Source organism: Schistocerca nitens, unplaced genomic scaffold (genome assembly GCF_023898315.1).
Source record: "Schistocerca nitens isolate TAMUIC-IGC-003100 unplaced genomic scaffold, iqSchNite1.1 HiC_scaffold_340, whole genome shotgun sequence".
In the NCBI taxonomy this organism is placed as follows: Eukaryota; Metazoa; Arthropoda; class Insecta; order Orthoptera; family Acrididae; genus Schistocerca; species Schistocerca nitens.
In genome coordinates, this window is record NW_026045874.1 from 2,086,774 (window position 1) to 2,113,912 (window position 27,139).

The 27,139-nt window shown below is 40.1% G+C and overlaps 2 long non-coding RNA genes across 2 annotated transcripts in view; both read left to right on the forward strand.

Moving 5' to 3' along the window:
• The window catches only part of LOC126227767 (uncharacterized), a 183,831-nt gene that overhangs the window by 90,109 nt on the left and 66,583 nt on the right, over positions 1–27,139 (forward strand). The gene's annotated exons all lie outside the window — the stretch shown is intronic.
• Positions 25,904–26,626, forward strand: LOC126227768 (uncharacterized). The gene is made up of 3 exons (XR_007544058.1): positions 25,904–26,054; positions 26,213–26,323; positions 26,483–26,626. It is a non-coding gene; the product is annotated as an uncharacterized LOC126227768 (long non-coding RNA).

Genomic DNA, 27,139 nt, shown 5'->3' on the forward strand with positions numbered 1-27,139 from the left:
CTTATTGCGAGATCCAATACACAGCCATTACGCCCTGCACTGTTGCTCGACGTCGCCGACAGATGTCAGCTCGAAACGCTGTCGGGAAAACATAGCGATCATTTTATCCCCGTCTCCTGTCGCCGTCTGCAGTTAGTGACTACCTGTAATCCAGTCACATCGTAATTGCAGTCACATTGGCTGTGTGTAGTGTGTTAACTTTTAAGAACCCGTTACCAATAAAACAATTTGTGAAACTGTACTACGTTAAGCAAAAATTTGACGGTGTTTAGAGCTAACTGTCGTTTTCGTCGAACAAAGATCGCTTTGGAGTGTTTCTGCGAAATTGTGTTAGACAGAGAGTGTGACAGAATGGCGGATGTTGTTTGTATCGGTGTTTCGCTGCATATGGTTAGGGAAAAATAGTTTTATTACGATTTATCTAACTGTGTCACAGTGTCGGCCACTGGAGCATTCGATTTGTGGTGAAAAAAAAAAAAAAACTTCGTTCGTTAGCATCAAAAGTAGTAGTACAGACGTCGGTATAGGGCACTTTCCAAGTGAAAACCAAGTTAAAAAAATTACCTAATCTTTTTCACTTGAAAAAATGATGGAATGGAACAAAATAAGTGAAAACCAAGTGAAAAATTTTCCACATTAAATTTTAAAACATTTAGCTCAAAAGTGGTCGCCTCTTTCAACATGCATCTTTCCGGCCAAAAGATGGCGGGCCCTTTTCTGCGGTAACTTTTTTGCGGTAACTTTTTTGCGAAATCTTAGTCAATTTACGGCAACAGTGGTCGCCTTCCTGAACCAGTATCTTCTCACGCAAAACAAACCGACCACTTGTTTGTGAGCACTTTTTTGCGAAATTTCAGTGACTTTAAGAAAGGTCGGTGATGTGGGACAAACCCGCATCTTTCCGTTCAAAAGATAGTGGAGACTTTTTGGAAGTGTTTATGGATGGCCAGGGTGATTGTGCGAGTGTTTCAGCTCATGGACACCCCTTCTACCACCATCATGTACACCGCTCCTTCACCTGCCCCCACTTTAACATCGTGGAGTGCTTCCTCTGGGATTAACACATGTCATCCACCTCCTCTACTCACAGTCTCCTCCCCTTCTATCTCCTCCTTTTCCCTGTATGCCCACCTGCATGTTGCTCCTTCCCCTACCCCTGCCCCCGCTCCTGCCCCTGGTCCTGCCCTCCCTCCCACTACTGTCGCCCACCGAGACGGTTTTCCCCATTCCCCGTCCACCCCCCCTACAACTACGCATGCTTCCCTCACCTGAGTAACCACCCACCACTCCGCAGTCAACACCAAAGAGCGCCCCATGCTCTTACCTGTGCAACCACCTCATAAGAGGCTGCTGCCTTACACAACCTCCCCATCCATCCAATCTCTCATCCCCCCTCCCAGGCCACATCCACCAAAAAACCTTCCAAGCGCCCCTACCTTCAGCCTTGCCAAGCCTGATCCAAAATTCCTCAATGCCCGCACCCTCACTCTTGAAATCCGAACGTTCAACCCCAGTGTACCCATTACCAAACTCATCACTCGCAGAGATCCTCTTCTCATCAATTCCTTCCATACTGACCTCCTTCGGCTCCTTCCGTGCATGTCCTTTGGCCCCCATGCATCCCTCACCACTTTCCTTACAGTCCCTTCTCCTCGTCAGACCCAACCCCATCGTCGTCCGCCAACCCTCACCACAGTGATCACAAAAATCAGCTCTGTGGTCACAGAGGCTGAGGCGTTAGCGGAACTGAATGCCCACCCTGCCCTGGAAATCCGCTCGGCCCACCGTATTAACAATTCCTCTGGCCCTACCTTCTTCATGCAGAGTCTGCCTGGTCATGATGGCATCACCTGACGCCATCTCAAGGAATCCCCCTGTCCTTCCTGGTTGCCCTTGCTACCCTGTACAATGTGCTCCCCTTGTTCTTACCCTGATCTGTGGAAGACCCCGTGTCCTGCTGCTTCATAAACCAAACAAATTCGCCTCTGATACTTCTGCGTATCATCCCACCTGCCTCACCTCCATGTTCAGTAAGGTCTTTGAGACCCCTCCTCCCCCATCGTATTCAACGACCATCTTAACCAGCACCATCTCCTTCCCCTTACCCAGTCTGGTTCCTGGCCTTCATTTTCAGCCGACAACCAGTTACTTAAGGTTACCACTCTTCTTTCCCATTGCTCCACTATCTTTGTTTCCCTTCACCTACAGAATGCCTTCTACCGTGTCTGGCATCCCGGGCTCCTCTTCAAATTGCAGACGTATGCTCTCCCTGTCAACTTCATCCAACTCATTGCTTCCTTCCTCTCCCGTCCTCCCTCCTATGTCACTATCCACAATTCCAACTCGCATACTTTCTGTCCCTCTGCCGGCATGCCTAAAGGCTCCATCCTTTCCCATCTCCTCTGTCTTATGTACACTGCCGATATGTCCAAACCTGCCCCGCTTGTTCATCTCCTCCAGCTTGCTGATGACACCGCCTTTCTAGCCCATTATCCTACACTTCAATGGTGGGAACATACCCTCCAAAACCACCTTGGCCAATTCACCGCTTGGTGCAACCAGTGGTTCCTCTGTATCAACCCTTCGAAGACCCAGGCGATCATCATAGGCTGCATCACCTGCTCCTCCTGTCTTCATGATATCTACCTCACCATTTATGGCTGTCCTATCCACCTCACTCCTACCTTCAATTACCTTGGCCTCCCCCTCGACCGCCATCTCACCTGGACTTTCCATCTTCTTACCATCCAACACAAAGGTCACAACAGACTCCACCTCCGGAAACTCCTGTCTGGCCAGACATGAGGTCTGCATCCTTCCACCATCCTTCACACCTAAAAATCCTTGATCTGCCCCATCTTTGTTATGCCAGTATTGCTAGGATTTCTGCCCCTCCCAGGTTCTATCACGCCCACCAAATCCTCGAATGCCATGCACTCCGCCTCACCTACCGCATCCGCCTTCTGTCCCCCAAGTGCATTCCCTACGACCTCATCCCCTTCCCCTACTTTCTCCTTTTCGTTCAACACATCTGAACCCTGTATATTGTCCACCGCATTGACCCCCTCACCCCCTGGTGTCTCCCTTCCTCTCCACCCCAAGGCCAAAAATTTGTAGGACAGTTCTGAATAGAATCCACAGAGTTCTACCGAAAACTATAATAATATTTATTTAGACAGTAACATTACACCAGATAATTACTTTAATGTGAGACTCACTTTTGTTATGTAAAATTAATAAATTAGTACAAAAGGTCTGGTGGCATTTCTTAATAGGACCCTAAGAGTTCTACTGAAAACTGTAATAACATTTTTTATGCGGTCAACAGTTAATGAGATAATATCATTCACAAGAGACCCACTTAGACTACATTATCATAAATTGGCAAAACCATTTTGTTGAACGTTCTGGATAGCACCAAAAGATTTGTTTTAAAAACCCTCATAACATTTTTATGGTGCCAATAGTTCATGAAATAGATTGCATGTTCACTCTCCAGTGGGTGTGCACTGATGTGAAACTTGCTGGCAGATAAAACTGTGTGCCGGACCGGGTCTCTAACCCCAGGCTGTCGTGAAGAAATATCTTGATAATACCCTTTCTTCCAGGAATGCTACTTCTGCAATTTTGGTAGGACAACTTCTGTGATGTTCAGAAACCAGGAGATGAGGTACTACCGGAAGTACAGCTGTGATGACGGGTCATGAATTCTCACTGTTATTTTGGAATTATATGAGACATAAAAAATGTTACAATGTGCAGTGCAGTACACAAGAAGCTCTTTCATTTGTAGTTGGGACGGGATGTAATTCGGATTACCGAAAATCCGGATAATCAGGAAATATTCTACTAAATACAAAAATTCCAAATGTTCAGTAATGTACAAACGCCGGTACAGCTTCCTAACACTGACTATAGTAACAGTGGGTGGAAACGTGGGATGTGCACGCTTAGATGATTCAAAGAGAGAAGGCTCATCAGTGCAAAACAAACAGATGGCTGAGAGAGCGAATCCATTCACACGCTCCACTAACCAGATGGTGTCACACCTGTCGAGAAGCACACTACAGGTATAATGAGCTGTGGTGGGAGAGCTGTTGGCGTGGTTACTATGCAACTTACTTGATGGGCCCCAATACACCGTTATATTAATGTACAATACTTAATAAACAATGTCATTCACACACTCTGAGCTCCTTAATCACTCGGCACTAGACTAAATTACCGGCCTACTGATAATCAGCCTATGTACCCCACTGACAACGTATCTTCATGTTTAAAAAAAAAAAGAGAAAAAGACCAAGGAACACAAAATATGAATCCCGATAAATCGGAAATATACATAATATTTCTATACACTGTAAAAACTTTTGACTCTCACTGAAGTCTAGCTCATCAAACTTCCACACTTCCTTTCTAACTAGAACAAATGTTGGCAACAATATTAACGATAGAAATTCAAGTTTAATCGTTACATACAGCACATGTTTTTTTGTATCGTAGAGTCTTGTGATGTTGCCACCTAACTTTCATCCATGAGTGTCCTGGGCATATTTTTAGCTGTTAGTGGTCCTGGATGCCATGAGAGCTCAAAAAAATTACTGTTTTATGTAATAAAATTTTTCTGGTTCTTCCTGATTCTAAAAATATACACTTCATGCACAGTACCTCGACATTCTCGTGCTTAGTTGTTATTTTGTTTAATTTGGGCGCCGCAATTTCCGTAGAAACTCGTTTATGTAATATCTTTGAAGAACCTGTCGACTGTCGCAAATGCAGGAAAAATGTTTACATGATGTAAAACAAAACCACAATGCGTTTCAACAGTTGCATTTGGGAACACTTGCCTAAATCTGTTTTTGTTGGCATTTCAGCTTTTCACATTGGTGGAACGGATGACATAAAATGTTTTAATGATGGTATAAAAAGCAGATTACAAACGATTATGAGACCAGGCATCACATCTAGGAACAACATGAAAATTGTGCTACTATGAGCGGACAGGCAACACGGCACGGAAATTGAAAATGCTGCTGAAACCATGAAAAAGGAGGCCAGAGTATCAAAGAAAAGAAGTAAAACTAAAGAAAATGAAAAGGACACAGAAGGAATTCAACAGGAATGGTTTGAAATGTAGTCATTGAGAAGAAAATGACATACAAATCTTTAGTTTCAGTTTTCTGTAATCAACGTGTTTGCATACAGAGATATTGTAACGTCCCCACACGAAATTTTTTTAATAAAAACCATGAACCATACATTACTAGATATGCGCAAGGCTGCTTCTTTACCTTCTACAATAATACTCATCCTCCAGAGTCCCGACCAGAGCAGACTGCAGACACGCGCCGACTACTGCAGACTAGCACGGACTTTGTACTACTGCCGACTGACTACTACTGCCGACTCACGCAGACTACTGTCGACTACTGCCGACTCACGCCGACTAGCGACAAGCAACAACTAACTACATACTACTCTCTGGTCAGAGACTCTGCCATGCCTCGCCCATCGCCGGCAACACATAAGTCTTACATAACCCTCCACTTCGGGGCAAAAATTTGGCAGCGATGGTGAGTCAATTGGACTTGCCATGAGCAACAAATTTTTCTTAATTAACTAACTTTACAAGCACAGAATATATATATATATATATATATATATATATATATATATATATATATATATATATATAAGTACAGGACATGAAATAAAATATAGTGCACATGCACTGAGTACAGAACATATCAAGCAAAGACAAAATGTATACACAATGAGTACAAAGCATATTAACAAATGACATAAAGCGCACACGCACTGTAGTTCAGAACATATCAGCAAATTACAAAATGTATAGGCAATGAGTACAAATCATATTAACAAATGGCATAAAGTGTACACGCACTGTAGTACAGAACATATCAGGAAATCACAAATGTATAGGCAATGAGTACAAATCATATTAACAAATGACAAAAGTGCACACACACTGTAGTACATACGTAATGAATACAAATCATATTAACAAATGGCGTAAAGTGCACACGCACTGCAGAAGTCTTAAACATTTTTACAACAAATAAACATATCAAGGAGTGAAATAAAGTGCACACGGACTGTAAAAGTCTTTAGCATTTTTACATAACATATCATGGAGTGAAATAAAGTGCACACGCACTGTAAAAGTCTTTAGCCTATTTAGGACAACTGATCTTGTTAACAAATGAAATGAAGTGCACACGCACTGTATATGCCTTTATCATTTTACAAGAACTAGGAAAGGAATGGGAAGGATTGCATCATGGTTGTAGCACATTAGGTTGCACGCAGCTGCACTGAAAGTCCATGTCTTTCTACAGAAGCACAACACCAAGTGAGACAATCTGAAGTTCTTTTCCCTGAAGTATTAATCAGTGTATCCAAGACACTGAAATGTCGTAGTAATATTCCATGTTATCATTTTGGTAGTACATTAGGTACACCAAACAGTGGGACCATAATAACATCTCCATCGCTCAAGGTGGTGGACAGCATGTCATGTCAACATCATGTTCTTGTAAGGTACACCAACGTAGAATTAGTGCAGAAGCCAAATGTAGTGCTCCATGAGCATGAGGATAGACAGGACAAACGGATATTGCAGTAATTTGTGGTAATTAGGTCAGAAGGTGAAGGACATTAAGTCTTATGCCAGTCATCATTGATAATTACACTAGTCGATTAACTGATTTTTAAGTAATTCGAGGCACTCTTTGCCCAGTTATTGAACATTTCTGTACCATGTATGAAGTATTACAGAATAATGTTCATAAGTTATCTGTTTACAGAGAACATTGGCACTCACTGGCCAGATACAAATCATCAGAAGTCATCATTCAAAACAGGAGCTAATTCATATATAGCATGAAAGTGACATAATATAAATTTAAAGTATAAGAAACAGTGGCATTCGTTGGTCAGCAAGTATTAATTATTACAAAACATTTTTCATCCTTCAAGTGACATCTGACATATTTAAAAATAATTATTGGCACTCATTGGCCAGTTACAAAACATATAGCAAGTATTGAATAGTACAAAACATTTTTCATCATTCGAGTGACATACGACATATTTGAAATAATTATTGGCACTCATTGGCCAGTTACAAAGTATTCTTATATTTTTATAAAACCTTATTCAGTATTATTCAGAAGTTATCATTCAAAACATGAGTTACTTATTGGAATAGCATTAATACATAAGTCATCATTCAGTATTACTCAGAACTCATCATTCAAGTGACATAGGACATATTTAACATGTAACACACTGTAACTATTATTCAAGGTCTGTGACTAGAAAACATTACCAGTATTACTCTCTTAAACTGGTAGCATTATTTGGGACTGGTAATACATTTTTTTTGTGCTAGCAATGCATTGCCTTGGGATGGATAATTAATTGCTGGGGCATAACAATATTTGCATTTGACTTATTGCTGCAAATGAAGATGTGTAACGTCATTCGTCATGAGTCAGCTGTAGCAAGGTTATGAAACAAATAAAGTATATGTGATCACATTCATGAATGACACACAAATGGGTAAAAAAATGCAAGTACTACAACAGGTTTAATGATTAACTGCTTATAGCGTATTAATTTCATGAATAATTTCTCCTGCAAAAAATACAAAATGTATTATTAAGCTGAAAGAAGAAAAGCATATTATGCTGAAAAGTAGTGAACTTCGAATTAACAGGTAGTGAAATGTGTATAAAGTATATATGTTCTCTAGCTGTCCTTTCCAAAACCTTCAGTCATCATACCATGCGACATAAGACAAATACTTAAATAACTACATAGCATTTCTTAACTAACAGTAAATATATAAACTTCATCATTATTTTCATCTGCAAAGAAAAACTCCACTATCATTACTATCATCACCTGCAAAGAAAAACTTCATTATCTATATCATCATAATTCCATTATTATCATCACCTGTAAAGAAAAACTTCATTATTCATATCACTATATTCTTCATCATTATTCACCACCATTCATTGTCATCTGCAAAAAAGTCACTTCATTATTCATTATGCAACTATTCATAGTATAGAGTTCCTTATTTCCAGCTTATTTCATCACTAAAACTAAGATGTGTAGTTCTGTCTGACAACCTGCATCAATCGCCTCGTATTCTGAAAGAAAAAATTAGTTAAGACTGCTATTCTACGATGTGTGTAGTATATTCTTGTTAATGCTTGTTAATTCTGATCCATTTACTCTTCTTGACGACGTATTGCATCTTCTTTCGTTCATTCCGAAGGTGAAATTCCCATTTCTGTTTAATTTATTTCTTTTACACGTTATTTCTTTCTGAAAATGATAAACAATGATTAATGTCTTGCATTTAAATCATATACCCATTAAATAAAAACTGATTTCTAGTGATACAACTGAGCATACAGCATAGCATGACAGAAAACATAATATGTCAAAAAAAATATAGACAGTGTTCAGATGCAAAAAATGTACACAGAGTATCACAATGTAGCAGTAAAAAAAAATGTAAAATAGTCACGATGTTGAGATATCATAAGGCAAAATGTCAAAGTCAACTGGTGTTTGTTATATCTTAAATATTTAATAGTGTATACAAACAAAATAGGAAAACAATCATACATACATGAAAAATGGAAAATGTGCACAGTCTGATGTGTATCGACAAGAAGAGGGACCTGCTAACCTTACCTTGCCGGGCACTTGCCAAGAAAAAATACGATAATCATCAGTAAGTGTTCATGTGAATATAATTGCATAAGTGGTCATAAAAATCAGCAAATGGCATTACAGTGTGATAAATCATAAAATATGTTCATTCAATAAAAGGTTTGACGTTGGAGACGTGGTGATTCCCTTTGGTTTTTCCTCGTTCTCAGAGTTTCGACGTGTACTACATTGGGGTGAGGAATGCTGCGAATTCGATATGGACATGCGTATAGAAGCTCAAATTTACTACACCTATTCTTTCCTCTGTTGGATAAATAATGTGTACGTACTAATATCTTCTGTCCAATGTGAAAATCACGGCGTGTACAAACCTGTTTTTGCTGTCTTCTCCGGCGCTCTGCGGCACGTTTGATGTTGTTCAGCGGAATGTCGATTATTTCATGGTGTCGTAGTCGACGAGATGTAGGAAAGGTTACCAATTCTTTAATTTTGTTAGGTGGTTCAAAATTTTTCAGTATAACAGACGGAGATAGCATAGTAGATTCATTTGGTATGGAATTAATTACATCCTGGAATGAGAGTATGTGTGTGTCCCAATCAATATGTTTTTTATGGCAGTATATTTTAAACAGTTTACCAATTTCTGTCATTAATCGTTCACAAGGGTTCGATGAAGCATAGATCGGAGAAATATTTCTAGCTCGTAACATACGTGTCCATATAGCAGATCGAAACTGTGATCCATTGTCGGAAATTACTTTCAACATATTCCCTACATGAAATAGAAAATGTTTTACAAATGCTTTCGAAACAGTTTTAGCAGTAGCTTTGCGTATCGGAATGAAGGTAACAAATTTTGAAGTGAGTTCAATAGCGACAAAGATGTAGCAAAAACCTCTATTAGTTCTGGGAATCGGACCATGTGTCTCAATTTAACAGGTACAATGGAATGTAATGGAGGAATATGTGAAGTCGTATCTGACTTAGCTTTCGGGCAGATTTTACATTACGCTAAAACTCGCCGAATACGTTTCTCCATGTTGGTAAAATAACAGTTCTGTCTCAGTATAAGAAAACATTTTCTGGCTCCATAATGTGCGTAACTTAAATGAGTATACCAGATTAATTTGTTAACAACTTCGTCAGGAATGCATAATAACCAATTGTTGTTGTCAGGATGAGAGCGGCGAAACAATGTCATTGCGTATAGTGTAATGGTTTCTAACCGTAACATTATTCCTATCTTGCCAAAGGTGTTTAATTTCATTCCATACGTTGTCTTGACTCTGCTCTTTTGCTATGTCTTGTAATGACGACGAAATGAAATTTTCAAATGCAACTTGTTGAATGTACATGACGCTGAAATTTGCTTTGCAGAAGTTGGTTGCGATGTCTTGCTGATTGTTGCTGAGAGAACGGGATTGTGCGTCTGCTACAATATTTTGTGTGCCGGGAATGTGAACAATTGTAAAATTAAATTCCTGCAAATAAAGTTTCCATCTGCTTAATCTGGTCGTGTGTAAATTTAGCCGAAAGTAAAAACTGTATCGCACTATGATCTGTGTAAACGGTAGTGTGTCTTCCATAAAGAAAATGCCAAAATCTCGTAAATGCCCATACGACACATAATGTTTCAAGTTCTGTAACAAAATAATTGCGTTCAGCAGGTGACAGAATGCGACTCGCAAAGGCAATGTTTTTAGTTACTGTACAACCATCTTCTTCAATTTCCTTAAAAATGTGTACGCCTAAAGCGGTGTTAGAACTGTCGGTGGCAATGGAAAAATTTCTAGTAAGATCTGGGTGAGATAAAAGTGGTGCATTCAACAAAGCATGTTTCAGATTGACTAATTCAGACTATTGGTTTTTCATGTAAAAGTATGTCTCAGATGTCGTCAAAAGTAATAACATTTTCGTGAACAAGATTCTCTGTGTCAAAAGTATTGCTTGCGTTGCTGGAAGATGCAACCTGTACTGTATCTAGTCAATTCTATCTGACGTGCTATTATTTGCGGGAGGATGCTGTGGCATTTCGACTATTTGTACTGTTCTGTTATTTCTTCCTGACGTATTACGTTCGGGATGATATCTACTGTCTGGTTCATTCATGATAATACGTTGTTGCGGATGATTTTGCTGCTGATAACACCGACTGTTATTAAATGAACGCTGAAAATTGTGCTCATTATTTTTACGTCTGTCATGATAGTCATTTCTATACGGTGCATTGCGATAGTAATTGAAATAGTGTGTTTTCTGTACGTACTTATTTCCTTGTTGCTGTGCATTACTATTTGTTGGAGCTGACGCTATACGTGTAGGCGGCGAAACATTAAAGCTTGGTTGACCTTGTACATTACATTGTTGGTTAGGTATGCTAACCGGCTGGTTTTGTTGCTATTGCGGTGAAAAACCTCTATTGTTACCAAAAATATGTTTGCGACTGCTGAAAATTTTACACATACTGATGATTAAATTTTTGTCAGGTATTAAAGTTCTCGTGGTTGTCATTTCTAGAGCGTCTAATGGTAAATTGTCACTTTCGGTAAAATTTGTCGTATCAGGTTTTCTTTACACATTCTTAATCCTAGATAGGGCGATAGTTGAAGAGCTGTTTTGATAGATATAAAGGATAGTAGAAGAGAAGGTAGCAGTGCAGAAAACTAAAGATGAAACAGCACTACTACGGCTCGGGGCCCTGTGCACGCTACGGCACATATTCATTAAAACGTAATGAATCCCCTGAGATTAATTATGCGCTGCAAATAAATTTTAGCTTCTGCGTTACAGGCAATGCCGGTGAAAATTCAAAAGCAAATTGCTGTATCCAGTCCAAAGCTAGTTTCTGCGTTACAGGCCAAGCTGGTGAAAGTACAAAAATAAATTGTCGTATCCAGTTCAAAGCGTGTACCTGTGCTCTGTCATTTTTAAATACCTTAGATTTTCTTACGGATAAAAATTGCTCGTAATCAACGTTATCGTCTCTGAATGTGTGAACAGGTTCACGATTGCATAAGAATCTGTTTGTCTGTGTCTTTTCGGATTTTAAGTCGCATAGTCTCTGTAAATTACTTAAGTTATACTGGCTGTGTGAGTGTGAGAAATGTTCGGAATGTGGCGTAAGCTGTCCCGTGTTATTGACTGAAACATTTTTCATTTCTGTCACTTCTTGCTGTAAAGTTGACAATTTTCTATCTAACGTATTATTGGACGAATCTATCTCACTGATCGTCTGCTGTAAATTTTGGAATTCAGGTGTTTGATTAAACGAAATCAGTGAAGTATCATCTGATTTGCTGTCATTATTACTTTCAATAACGTCAATACGACTGGCCAATTCATCATATTTTTCAGTCAGTATTTTTACCTGATCATCGTTTTTAGTGTCACAAGCATTAATTTGTTTTTGTATTTTACGTGTGGTTTCGCTCAATTTTTTAACGTCTGCTTTGATGACATCGGGATCCTGAATTAGTTCTAATTGTTCAAGTCTGTGTGTATCTGTTTTTGATTTAAGATCGGAAATCTCATCACGCAATTCGGTGTTCAACTGTTTGATAGTATTAATTTCGTCTGATACTGTAGCAATATTGTTGTCTACGTATGTTTTTGCTTTCGTAAACAATTTACGTTTATCTTCCTGTCTCTGTGCGGTAATTGTTTCCATAACTTGTTGCTTTACTTTATTCTGTTCCTGTATGAATTTACGGTAACACGTTTCACTGTTCTGTAGGTGGTGATTAAAACGTTCGTCAATTTGACTATTCTGTTGGTCGAATTTCGCGTCTACTTTTGCATCCAGTGTGCACGAAAGTTCAGCTGTCATTAATTTAAACTCGTCGCGTAACTGTGTTGCTTTTTCAGAGCATTGTTTACCGACTACACTAATTTCGTCTCTAAGTGATTCTGTTGCAGCTGTTTGCATATTCCTTAATTCTTGAGCAACAGATCTTATTTCTTCACTACTTTTCCTAGCACAAGCCTTAATTTCCTCACGTAATTGTTCCTTACTATCATGACATTGCGCGGCAACGGCTGTAATCTGTTCACTAAGCTGTCTGGAATTGTTGTCTAATTTTTCATTCAACTGTTTAGAATTGTTGTCTAGTTTTTCATTAAGGTGTTTGAGATTTTCATTATTTTCATTAAGTTGTTTGTTCTGATTGTCGTATTTTTTATCAAGTTTTAGTAATACTGCCATAATTAGATCCAAGCCAAAATTAGCGACTCTATTTTCTATGCTGTGTGTTGGAGTATCTACATTTGTCACGTTTTCTGTAACTATTTGGTCATTCTGTAATTCTTGAATAGCTTCGCCACTTGGATGTGCACTGTTATTCACTACACCGGAATTAAATAAATCTGACGTACTTTGAGTACATTGTTCATTTTCGTTAGAAATAATTATCTGTTCATTACATAAATTTTGCAAACCGGGTGTGTTAAACTGGGCAGCGTTCATTGTAACAGAACGTCCCACGTCATCAATTGTCGTTAAATTAACGGAGGACACAATTGAATTTGTTTGCTCATCATTAGCATTAAAATCATTACTAGTGGTCGGTAGGCACTGATTGTCTACAATTAGGGGATTATCATCATTACACTGAGTGTCGCAAGTATTATCGGTCAAACTATTCGGGTCGGCTATTTCATTCATTGCACATCGCGATGCACTGTTAACAGTTTTTCGCGGCATTTTTCACAAAACAAAATTAAGTACAAATGAAACAAGGACAATGCAAAATGCAACAAACACAAATACAAGAAAGAGCAACAAATTGCCGATGATCTGTGAAAGAAAGAGTGACAAATTAGTAAATGCGTTGCGCCAGATGCAAACTACGTTTAAATAAATAAGAGCAGATATATGACTACTTCTCAGAAGATTCACAAAGAAATACGATCCTGGCCGGATGTCGCCAAGTGTAACCTCCCCACACGAAAATTTTTTAATAAAAACCATGAACCATGAGCCAAGTGTAACCTCCGCACAAAATCTTTTATAAGTGAATAAGAAACCATGAACCAAGTGTAAACTCCCCACGGAAATAATAATTAAATGAATTTTTAAAGTATTGTAACCTCTGAACAAAATTAATTTTAATCTAGCCTCTGAACAAAATTGGCTCCCATTTATAATCTCTATGCTGAAATGCATTCACATTTAATGTAACCACAAAATTCAATTGCTAAACCCAGAAATAATAAAAAAATTCAGTAACCTGGTAAATTTCATGACGACAACAGTGCTGCACCTCGGCCCTGTACTCTGAATAAAAAGGAAATATTCTTACCTCAATAAAAACTGCGAATATATATCTGCTCTTATGTAGAAATTTTTTGCCGCAGCTTCGTGCAATCTGGAGTATATGTTTTTTTCTGATTCTTGGAAGGAATGATCATGCATTGGAAATATTCTTTAAATTGAAATGAATGCTTTTCTTTAAAAAATTACTTTATATTATGAAAATTATTATTGCGGCATTTTTGAAAGAAGTTAATGACAGTTAATATACATTACTAGATATGCGCAAGGCTGCTTCTTTACCTTCTACAATAATACTCATCCTCCAGAGTCCCGACCAGAGCAGACTGCAGACACGCGCCGACTACTGCAGACTAGCACGGACTGAGTACTACTGCCGACTGACTACTACTGCCGACTCACGCAGACTACTGCCGACTCACGCCGACTAGCGACAAGTAACAACTAACTACATACTACTCTCTGGTCAGAGACTCTGCCATGCCTCGCCCATCGCCAGCAACACATATGTCTTACAATATTGTTACCGGTATCTCAACCACTGTTAAAGCTACATGAACAAAGTTATGGAGGAATAATAATATAGTGCTTGCCTATTTACTGAACCACATTATTCAACAATGGATTAAATATTTTAAGTTGGAGTATGTCATATAATGTTCTTAAATTATTAGGAGAAAAAATTGACTCTTAATATACATTTTGTTTAAAATAATCAAAACATGAAACTGGTAAGTATTACTGATTTACTGTTACAACAAGGTAATAATTCGAAGAATAAAATTGGCTGGCTCTGAGCACTATGGGACTTAACATCTATGGTCATCAGTCCCCTAGAACTTAGAACTACTTAAAGCTAACAAACCTAAGGACAACACACAACACCGTCATCACGAGGCAGAGAAAATCCCCGACCCCGCCGGGAATCGAACAATAAAATTGGATTTTTTTATCTTTTATTTGGAATAGTGTGTATGTATATTGAATCTAAAATAACAATTACATATAATTCAATATGTAAGGAAAACATCAATATTGACCACACAATGTATTCCACAGATTTACAATTTTTTTCACCTAGAACCCACAATATACTAATTGTTTGATGAAAGTTTCATTCCTGAATGTATTGATAGTAGGGCATTATTAAACTTCGAAGTACCAGTAAAAACTACAGCCCGTGATGTACAGGTTACCTTAACAGCTCTTCTTCCTGAAACACTAAAACACAGAAGGACATACATACATAGGGAATTCAGTAATAAATAAGCATAGAATTTATGAGGTGGGAACCAACTAAGAATAATAGGTACAATAAATATATAAGTGAAATTTACAGCATAAAATGCTCATATTCTAGTGACTGAAACAGGAAGGCTGTGGTTCTAGAATCAAAGACACTAAGAATTAACGTAAGAGCTGTACTTAATTTGCTTGAGGACCCATTTGGTAAAAGTGCCAAATTAATGTCTATGAATTTCTTAGTCGAATTCCAGTTTGGGCAAACATCTACATAGTTTTTCTAGCTCAATGTGACAATGATTTAATTTCGAAGCGTTTTACAGGTCTCTCGGTTTTCTTGTTTTCGAAAAACAGAATGAAATTTCAATGACGTCCCTGGTGAAGTATGATTCGTGATAGTCTTTTGTGAAATGAAACATCTCTTTAGAGTCCAAATTCGGCAGGAAAGTATCATCTGAAGAGCGCTGAAAACACACACTATCACTCTTGACTGAGAGACTGTTGTTCTCCGCATTCATAACAAGTGAGCTCGAAGGAGAAGACAATCTGTATTCAAAACTACTAAAAATTTTGGTTGTCTCATTGCCATCTTCGTGTTGGGTCTCACTTCGTAAGGTATTGTTCAGTGTGGTTTCAGAATTGTCGAGTAGCAGATTGCTTTGGGGTTTGTTATCTGCAGCTTCTTATCATTTCCTCTCCAGATCTCTTCTTCATGGTAAGGCAGTGATGATTCAGTCGGTTTGTAATTCACAGCTTGCTTTGAATCTTGTTTTTCCATCATAAGTGGCGCTAACAGTTTCGTTTCCTCAGGCAGCCAGTTCAAATGTTGAAAAATAATTTTGTCTACTGGTAAAGGTAGCTTGTCAAAGCCCATTGACTTTAATTTTGAAAATTGTCCTTCAGTCGCTGCTGACGAACGAATAGATACAGGAATATGGAAAGAAGGATCCATCACAGCTGTCCACAGTGGTATATAGTACATCAACTCTTTCAGCATCTCTGCAGCATTAGGAATGTTGTATGGATTCACATCAAAGAGATTGTCATCCTCAGTCTGATTCGCGATGACTTCAGCCTCATTGTAGATACGTTTTGCCCTCTCAGTCCACGCGTTTGCAGTAGATTCTTCGGAGTTCAAAATTGATTCCAAAAGACAGTCATAAATGTTTTCAACATCATCAGTTTTCCTGTCATCATCTTTCTTTTAGTCAATATATGAATGACATGGACCACCTCTGATAATGTTATCAAGGTGGCGCTGATGTTCCATTGATGAATGTTTTTGACTCCACTCATCAGTACCAAGATGTTCACTCAATGCAAGAACCAATAGTGAGCACAAAACAGTTTCGATATCATGAAAATCGGTCATCATGTAAATATGGGCCATAACGCGAAGATAAAGTTGTTTTGTTTGTGATTTACCTCTTGAGAAGCATTTACACCTCGATATCTTGACCATAAAATGGTTTAAACGTATTCTCAGATAATGCGAGGGTAGAATTACTCTTCTGTACAAAACAATATGACTATGACAAATATTCAAATAATCTGTCAAGTCCGAGCAATTGGATATTGCTCTAGAAATGGCAACCAACAAAGCCTTACCAAAATCAGTTACCATGATTTTTGGCCTGCGAGCTCCAGATCTGATGATTTACATAAAAAAATGACAAGAATGATGCATCATGCCTACAGGATATCATCTGATAAGTTGGGCAACTGATTTATGATCGACTGACGATAATTGCATCTTTACTAGTGATGTTTACTTTGCGGATGCAATTGTACTGATACAGATATATGTACATTGACTTCATTTCCACACAGTCAGCCCTGTTTGACAGGTCCCCAAATCGTGAAACAACTCGAAATGCAACGACACCTGTAGCATCTAATGAATCCTATACACTGATATTGATTTGATGACAATATTTGTGCAACTGACTTTGATATATACAGAAGAGTGGATCCAATCCGATTGCGTGAATTTCGTCCCAATGGGTTCTATGTTTCGCGATTTGCAGGTTTTCAACAGGTTTACTAGTTGTTGTACCAAATCCTTTGGTCCTTTCTGTGGTGTCACCGCCAGACACCACACTTGCTAGGTGGTAGCCTTTAAATCGGCCGCGATCCGTCAGTATACGTCGGACCCGCGTGTCGCCACTATCAGTGATTGCAGACCGAGCGCCGCCACACGGCAGGTCTAGTCTAGAGAGAGTCCCTAGCACTCGCCCCAGTTGTACAGCCGTCTTTGCTAGCGATGGTTCACTGCCTACATACGCTCTCATTTGCAGAGACGACAGTTTAGCATAGCCTTCAGCTACGTCATTTGCTACGACCTAGCAAGGCTCCATATTCAGTTACTATAAGTAATATCTTCAAGAATGTATTCTGAATGGATAATATTGTGCATCATGTACCGTCAAGAGCGACGTTCATCATTAGTGGATTAAAGTTAAGTATCAAACTAATTACGTCCGCTTTCTGAATTCTCATTCCTTGTCTTGTTCCAGACCTCACGTCAGTATAGTTCTTCCCTCCTCACACCAGCCTGCGTGAGCTAAAACGCATGCATTTCGGCCTCCACTCGTAACACGGTGATGGCTCGTCTGCTAACACAAAAATTTCCTCTTCTTTAGCCTTTCTCAAGATATCAGCATATGGTAAATCTGGAGGAATCATGTCTCCAAAAGACATATTTTTCGCTTTATTGTTTCGCCAAAGAGCTGCAGGCATCCCGTTATCAACCATTTTAGCAGCTACCTGTTGTCTTCTCGTGCCACGAAGTTGTCTTCTTTTCAGGTGATTACGATCATCTCAAAAGTTTGAAAGTCTGCAACTTAGAATAATATCGTTGTCCTTTTTTGGCTTCTTCAGAGCAATCCCATCGAAGGTGGCTCTGCATTCTGTACATCTTCCTTTGATCTTCAAGAAGTACTTTGAACTTGAACTTTCACACACTTCCGTGTATTTGAAAGAAAAGGCGAATGGAATTTTGTGATTTTCATAAATTTTATCAGCCATCAAATCAATCCATTTCCCTATTTCCAGTCTTGAAGGCTTTTCAAGTTTCTTGTTTGTTGGTTTTATGGTAGACCATTTTTCTGCTGACAGTAGTAGGTCAAATTGCTTTGTCATTTCCTTGTTGCACGAAGAACCAAAAACATTCCACGACTCATCTTTGCTGTCGTCGTCTTTTTCTTCAACGAAACATTCCAGCCTGAAGGTGTTTCTAACGAAAGTAAGAACATGACGATCTTCTTTAATTGTTGTGTAAATATGTTTTGAAGACATTTTTAAGCCGATGTCGGCCATGGTATCGGACAGTTTTTGGAAGACCAGATGACACGTAGTGAATGGAATGCCTCTATCATCGATCACTTTAAATTCCTCCATGCTAAGAAGACGTTTCAATTCTGGTAGATTGTACATTTTTATGGGTAATACAGTTCATAAATATCACGTTCGCAACAGCACCGACTGCACAACAGGTACCGACTGCACAAGAGCTCTGACTGAACGAGCATAATGATTATTCGCGTGGGTGTGAGTAGCATCGTTGCGTATACTCATTAGGGGCAGATCAAGGAGCGAAACGCAGCGTCTCCCCAAAAAGTGCAGTTGTTGTCATTAGCTTTGATGCTACCGCGAGAAGCTTTGATGCAACCACTATTGGAACTGCTATGCAGATTGATTAAAAGCGGCAGTTCATGTGTTCATTGTTTCTATTTGTAGTGCCACACCTTTTGCAATATTGCTCTGCTTTGTTTATTATTTTTTGGTCTTGAGAGGTCTCAGGGACGTATCATAGTTTTAATTATCCTTCCACCGGCACGGCTTTTCGGATTGATACATTTGGGCAGTGTTGCCGCCTTCTTGTTAATAGCTTCCTTTCTCTGTAATCGATGCTAGTGCTCATTTTTACCCACTGCGCCCTTTCGTATTTCATTTCAACAATTAATTTATTAGTTTATCAACGTAGTAAGTAGTACAAAGCTAATCCAGAATGTAAAATGCACTGCATGAAACACTTTGAATTGTTTAATCGTCAGTGTCCGCTGTCTGAACGTCAAATATAAAATTAATACACTGCGCCTAATTGCGTTATTTTATAGGAATTATATTATTTTAAGTGGAATGTACTAGATCGTGTTGAAGAAATACAAAGCATATTGTTCAAAGAGGATAATATTATTCGAAACGAACCTGGAGCAATAGGCGCGGCCAAAGCAGCCTCTGTGATGCTGCAATTGCCTCATAGCTGACGATACTTTGTCTATTGTAGTTTTGTATTAAAATCAGCATTTTGAGAGCGTCAAAACTTCATTTCAGCGTGAGAGAAGGGTAAAATCAATAGAGGTTATTGAGTTGAAAGCCTTCAGCAGTCTCTTGTTTTTAAATGTTGTTAACAAAAGTAACAGATAAAGCGTGGAAGACCTGTGTGGAACTGATGGGGATGGCATTGAAGAGTTTCGCCTTGTAATGAACATAAAACTTTTCAAATTTATTGTGGGGTGCCTTACATATTACAGTCGCGCTATTCGTGACGAAAGGAGAGAAGCTAACAGCAATTCCGGAAATACTTACTGTGTTTGTACGCAACTACCAGAGATCTTATACCAGCAGAGAAAATGTTACAGTAGACAAGAAGTTGGAAGGATTCTGTGGAAGTTGCAGTCTTCGCCAATATGTAGCTATCAAAACAAACAAACATGGATTTAACCCTTAAATGCATGATTTTTTATTTCAAGCTGTAAAAATTACCATGTTTAGTTTATAGTGCCTACATTTCGAAAAAAATATTGAAAAATTTTTTAAATTAAATTAACAAAGCACTATTGTTGAAAATCGCTTTGTAGCTGATCAGCTACATTTTGAGTTAACACCTTACGAGCCACAATAAATGTGCTTATTTTGCTCCCTCAATTTTGACCAAATCTCTCGTAATTTAATTGTTGATTATGATTAAATACTTTGTATAGGAAGGGAAAAATCCTAAAATAATAAATAGGACATTAATGTTGTAAATATTGAGCATTTATTGTATAATTACACACTTTTATATATGAACAATAAGGTATCTAGTTCCAACAGGTTTGTACCCAAGCATGTGATAATCACTTTACATGAAAAGTTTGAAAACAGTTCTTTTGTTTGTGCAAACACAATGCAACTGCACATTTATTACACTGAACCCAGGAAAATCCCTTGCATCCTGGCATTTTGCACCTCTGTCTCACTTGCAAGTACGAAGGCAGGTGACCTACTTGATCCAGCCTTACATCTTGTGGAGGTACATGTGCTGTGGGCCCCTTTGTCTTCTTAGCTTGTATTTGGTTTTCGAGTTCATTACTTGGCCTTCCACGTTTTGCTGAAGTTTGACCTGAGCGACACAAACAGTGAGCAATTTCCATTCGAAATTCGGAGAGTTTCATAGTTCTCCTAATCCCTTTGGTTTCTGCTACTCTCCTATACAACAGCCAGGAATTGACTACTCCCATGTCCAGGAGATGGTAAAACAATCTTATATACCATTTTCGACTTTTCACAAGAATTTTATGTCGACCCATTATGCTGTCAAGAAGGTCAACACCTCCCATATGTTTATTGTAGAGCTTAATTATTTGTGGACAAGGTATTGTTATTCTTGACTTTGTTTTTTTGTCATACCTCCCTGTTTCATGAATAGGCTGCTGTCCAGCAAGTGTAGAAAGCAACATCACACTCTTGTTATCTTTCCACACTACATTTGATATGTCGACACCATCCACTGTTGCGACGCGCTCTACTGATGCACCTCGTGCCATTTTCTTCAGCTCAGCTTCTGAAGGGAGCTTGCAGTCTGGCACTCTGTTTCTTCTGACTGTCCCAAGTGAGTAAATTCCTTGTTTATGTAACCATACAAGCAGTGGCAGACTTGTGTAATAATTGTCACAGTACAGTTTGTGGTTTATATTTCTTGGTAGTATCCTACTGAGTCGAACTACAACATTTGCACTTGCTCCCAAGTCTTCCTCCCCAGTCACTCTTTTTTCTGGTTCATTTTCATCTCCAGTGAAAATCTCAAAATCGTAGGCATAACCAGATATGCCACTAATAACAAATAATTTGTATCCATATTTATGAGGCTTGTTTGGCATGTATTGTTTCAAATAACTTCTAGCCTTTGTTGAACATATCTGTTCATCAACAGAAACACACTCCTCAACAGGTATTGTTTGAAACCGAGATCTCATCAATTCTATTATGGGTCTTATCTTGAAGAGTCTATCATGACCTTTTTCACCCCTGGGTATCATTGCACTGTTGTCATTGAAGTGAAGAAACTTACGTATTTGCTCATACTGATTCACTGTCATTGTTGTCTTGATCAGATGAGTACCAGTAACTTCTCCCCAGTAATCCCTCGTATTAGGTACATGAACTATTGACATTACGAGATAGATGCCTATAAATTTTTTTATGTCATCACAGGATAAATCTATTGGTCTATCAGGATTACACTGCACACTGTATCTATGAGACTCTTCGACAATTAGATCAAACAATTTAGATGGAAATATATGTTTGAAGAATTGGTATGGAGTATCTAAGTTTATTACTTCTTCTGGTAACGAAGTATTGCCACGAAATTTTGACTGCAGTTCGGGGATAATCAACTGTTTATCTTTCCAAACCACACTCCTGCTGTTTTTGGTAACATTTTTGCTGCTGCATGGCAGTTTCAGAGCATTATCAGACAACTGTGACGTCGATTCCTTCATTATAACATCAGATTGTCTTGTTCCAGAAACATCTTCAGTCCTAATTACTGGTACTTGACTTTCTTCGTCACTACTGTCACTATCACAATCAACAGATTCTGGAGCAACATATGTCTCATCTTGAATGGAATCGTCAGAGAAACACTCAAGATCGTCATCACTGCTTAGTGGAATCTCTAACCATTCCATAAGCATTTCTTCTTGACTCTTTCGAGACATTTTCACGTCAGCGCCTGAAATGCAGTAAATGAAAAATGTAGCTGATAAGCTACATACACAAAAACAGGCCTCATTTCAAATCTATCGCAAAGACACTCGAATTAACTGTTTACACCATATCTACTTACGTTTTCAAAATGAAAAAGTAATTTTCAAACCCAGAAATCAGTGCACAAACACCAAAAACACACCTCAACTCTCCGCCAAAACATACACTTGGCAGTATGTCCACACAGCTCACTGTCGAACTGCTTCAGCTCGTCCTGCCATCTATGATCGCCATGAAGAACTACTAGAAACTGCAGCGGAGTGTATACACTTAGCTACATAACGAATTTGATCGAAAATGTTTCTCCATATGGAATAAATCGAAGAAATGAGGTCTGTAGCTTATCAGCTACAGTATGCATTAAAGGGTTAAAATCTATGCTTCTGTGCATTCTTAGGTATTTTACAATTTGGAATTATACGCTGTGTTACTACCAGAGGGATTGTACCAACTGAGCAATAAACATTTCGATGTTGTTCTGTGACCGTGTAAACCTATATATCAGTCAGGTCGAAATGTGAAAGCCGGTCTTCAGCAAGGTCCTGGAATCTATCCTCACCCGCCGCATCCACCAGCATCTCCGCCAGCACCGCCTCCTCCCCGTTACCCAGTGTGGCTTTCGGCCGTCCTTCTCTTCCGACGATCTTCTCCTTCACCTCACTCATCTTCTTTCCGAACAGCTCAATTCCCGTCGCTCCGCAATCTTCCTCTCTCTTGACCTCGAACGCGCATATGACCGCGTATGGCATTCCGGTCTCCTCTTCAAGCTCCAAACCTTCGCCCTTCCCATTAACTACGTTCGTCTGATCGGTTCCTTTCTCTCCCGCCGTCCTTCCCATGTCACCATCCATAACGCCGATTCCTACACCTTCTTCCCCTCCGCCGGTGTGCCCCAAGGCTCCGTCCTCTCCCCCCTTCTGTACTTGTTGTACACGGCGGACATGCCGCCGCCGCCACCCCCATCCACCTTCTCCAGTTTGCCGATGACACCGCCTTCCTTGCCCTTGCCCCCACCCTGCAACGCTCCCAACACCTTCTCCAATCCCATCTTGACCGGTTCACCGCTTGGTGCGACCAGTGGTTGCTCACGGTCAATCCTTCCAAAACCCAGGCGATCATTGTAGGCAAAACCACCCCTTCCTTCCGCCTCCTTGATTTCTATCTCGCCGTTTATGGCCGTCCCATCGCTCTCACCCCCACCCTTAAGTACCTTGGCGTCACCCTCGACCGTCGCCTCTCCTGGACTCCCCATCTCCAGACAATCCAAGCCAAGGCACGTTCCCGACTCCGTCTCCTCAAGCTCCTTTCCGGCCGTACGTGGGGTCTGGACCCCTCCACCATCCTCCACACCTATAAGTCCCTCATCCGCCCTATCCTCTGTTACGCCCATCCCGCCTGGATCTCCGCCCCCCCTTCCTTTTATAAATCCCTCCAAATCCTTGAACGCCATGCTCTCCGCCTTGCCTATCGCATCCGTCTCCCCTCCCCCACGCGGATCCTGTATGATCTTATCCCCTTCCCCCACCTCCTCCTCTTCCTCGAACGACTACGCATCCTCTACACCTCCCGTAAACTCGATCCTCCTCACCCGCTCGTCTCCCCGATCCTCTCCCACCCCCGCCCGCTACCGCGCCTGTACTCCCATGTCCCACCCGGTCTCCATCTCTCCACCCTCCTTACCCTCTCCCAAGGTGGCTTCCGCCAGCTCCCCCTCCCTGATGATGTCCTCGTCCCCTCCATCTACCCCTCCTATCAACTCTGACCCCGCCCCCCCCTCACTCCTGGTGTCCTTTCCCTTAGGCACCCTCCCTCCCTTCTCTTCCCTTCCCTTCTCTTTCCTTTTCCCCGTCCCCTCCCTCCCCCCTCTTCTTCCGGGCTTCCCCTCCCCCTTCCTCTCTCCCCCCCTCTTTCCCTTGCCCGTGGCGTCCCTGCTCTCCCCTCTCGCTTTCCCACTCCCCCTCCTCCTCCTCCCCCTCCCCCTCCCCCCTCCTCCTCCTCCTCCTCCTCCTCCTCCTCCTCCTCCTCCTCCTCCTCCTCTCTTGGCAGGTCCCCGGACTCGCACACGGATCGTGAACTTTCGCGCGCCGGAGATCGTCGCCCTCGGTTTAGTGTTTGTGCCGTCGTGTCTGTGCATCAGTGTTTTTCACCGTCCACGCTTCTTCGTTCACGTGCGTCGTCTACCTCGTCAGTGTTTGTGCCCAGTGCCGCCGTTTTTCTTGTTGTTTCGTCGAGTGTGAACGGCTTCATGTTTTTTAACTATTGTATCTCCTGTTTTTTTCAACCGCCATTCTGTTACTTGTCTGTCTCCCTTTCTTTTTTATTGTACTGCCTATGGCTGAAGAGCGGAGTACACTGTTCCGCTGCCAGCCCACCTTTGTATGGGGTGTTCAAATTACAATAAAGAAAAAAAAAAAAATGTGAAAGCCGACAACTGGTTTACTAGTAATGGACTGATAATAGAGCTATGAAGGGAGAATTTTTGTTTTGTTGGCACGATGAAGAAAAAGAAGCATGTGGTTTCTCTAGAGTTTGCTATCAGTAAAGGAAGAGCTACCCACAGTTCCTTTTTTCCCTTTCACAAGACTGAACTCTAGTTTCCTCCGTACCTAAAAAGGCGAAGTGTGTGACCCTGGCATCACGTTTGCATGAAGATGAAAGATAGACGCTGGCACTGGAGGATAAACAGAAGCCATCCATTTTAAATTTTACAATAGCTTCAAGTGTGGTATTTTCACAATGGATAAGCTGAATGCTTTGTACAACACTGCAAGAAATGTGCGGCATTGGTCCATGGTTATATTTTTGTAATGATCGATACGGCTGGAATCTATGCACAAGTGATTTATTGTGGCAACAGTAAGAATTGTATCACAAGAAAAGGGTTCCTGAAGCAACCATCTTATACATTGTTGTTTTCTTCGCTATATTCTGCAGAACTACTGAAATTTTGTACAGAGAACTCTAGAACTATGGCATACCTATCAAGAACTCTGAAGAAAAAAACACATTTCTGAAAAAAGGGTGCCCACTTCAAAGTAAGTGAAAAGATTTTCTCCTTAAATTGTAGTTATCTCGTAAACTATTACCTGCACACAAAAAAATGTTATTTGGATTTCCGATAGAACTCTTGGAGTTCGGAACTTTCCTCAGAACTGTTGTATGAATTTACATTTTGCGCAAATTGACAAGAATGGTTTCGATACGTAAATTTTTTCGAGTATTGTTGTTTTCTTCGTTAAACTCTGAGGAACTACTCAAATTTTGTACAAAGAACTCTAGAACTATGGCACATCTATCAAGAACTATGAAAAAATGTATATTTCTCGAAAACAGGGTGCTAACTTCACACGACTTTCGGAGGGGCAAGCGAGGAGTAACTCGTGTGAGAACGCAATGAGTCCGCTCTGCAGTTCCTGCCTGCCCTCTGTCGACGGCAGTCCGTACTACTCGGCCGCGGCGGCTCACCACCACCACCAGCTGCTGCTCTCTGGCGACGCCGCTCGACACTACGTGGAGCCAGCCAGGTGTAGTAGTGATGGGCTAAACTGCGATTTTCCGATATCAGTGATTTCTGTGAATGCTAATTTTCAGTATCTGTGATTCTTAACTGTGATTTGTCGCAGTTAAGGAACATAGGTCGTGTATCCCTCCGCTACTACTATTTCTGCTACTTCTGCGACTTCTGCGATTACTGTGACTTCTGCGATTTCTGTGACTCCTGCGACTTAAACCACCGTATGAAAAAGTTACATCTGTCCACACAGAAAATTGCATCTCAACAAACCTGTCATTGGTAAGTGTGTTTCACGTTTTTTCTTCCGTTGGCTTTAATTTTGTATTAAAGAAACAACTGCGAAAATATTAATAGTGTAATTAACATGTAAGTAGCCGTACAGTACCGTAATAGTTCGTGTTTAGAAAATGAATTCTAACATATTGTTATGTTCACAGGTACCTGAACTACATTTCAGTCACTCAGTAAAGTGATAACTCAAAATATCATTGTCAACAGATCTGAAGAAATTGACACTGCGTCTTTAGACCGTTTTCGTCAGACGAGAGGTTAGTTTCTAAGCGTTTCGATGGACTTAATTACTTCAGTGAGATCGTTCTTGCAAAAGTGATATTCATTATAGCAAATATTAGCAATCTACTCTGTCAATTATATTGCTAGTAATTAGTGACAGCAAAAATTGTTTAATGATCCTTGTGTTTTTGCAGACGCAGTTCTGACTCTGATTACTGGTTGCTGTACGTATCTATCCACATCAAGGCTGTTGAGAGAGACTCGTGAAGATTCAAGACAGTTCTTAGAGGATTTGCAGTTTAAAAGTGAAATAATTGTGAAATAAGTGTGTGAGTGATTAAACTGTGTTTTATTGAAGTTGTTGTGCGATTTTAAAGGAATAATAAATGTTAAATACAGTGAGTGAATAATAAAAATCTCATTTTCTACATGTTAAACCGCCCGATACCCGTAATTTTCCGCCACTTACTTATTGGTAAACACTTGTTGAGGAGCGGCATGCCGCCGCCCCCCCCCCCCCCCCCCCCCGTTCTCCACAATCTTGGTGTGACACTGACCTGTAACATATCCCGAAGTCTACAATATGCATTTTGAGGCTGTTGATATGAAAGTGGGAAGTACAGATCTTCCAGTTAAATCAGGAATAGCTTAAGTGCATTACTTGAAAGTAACACAGGAAAAGTTTACTTATGTAGGTGGTAGTAGTGTCGGCAAAAAGTTCTTGTGTGTGAAGTTGCCATGTCGAACACCAGGTGTAAAACTTTTCTCCCGAGTCTTAAACTGTGTCGGAACAAAAGTGAGACATTCATATGACTCAATAATACTGTTTTCATTTCACTGACATAGAGGTA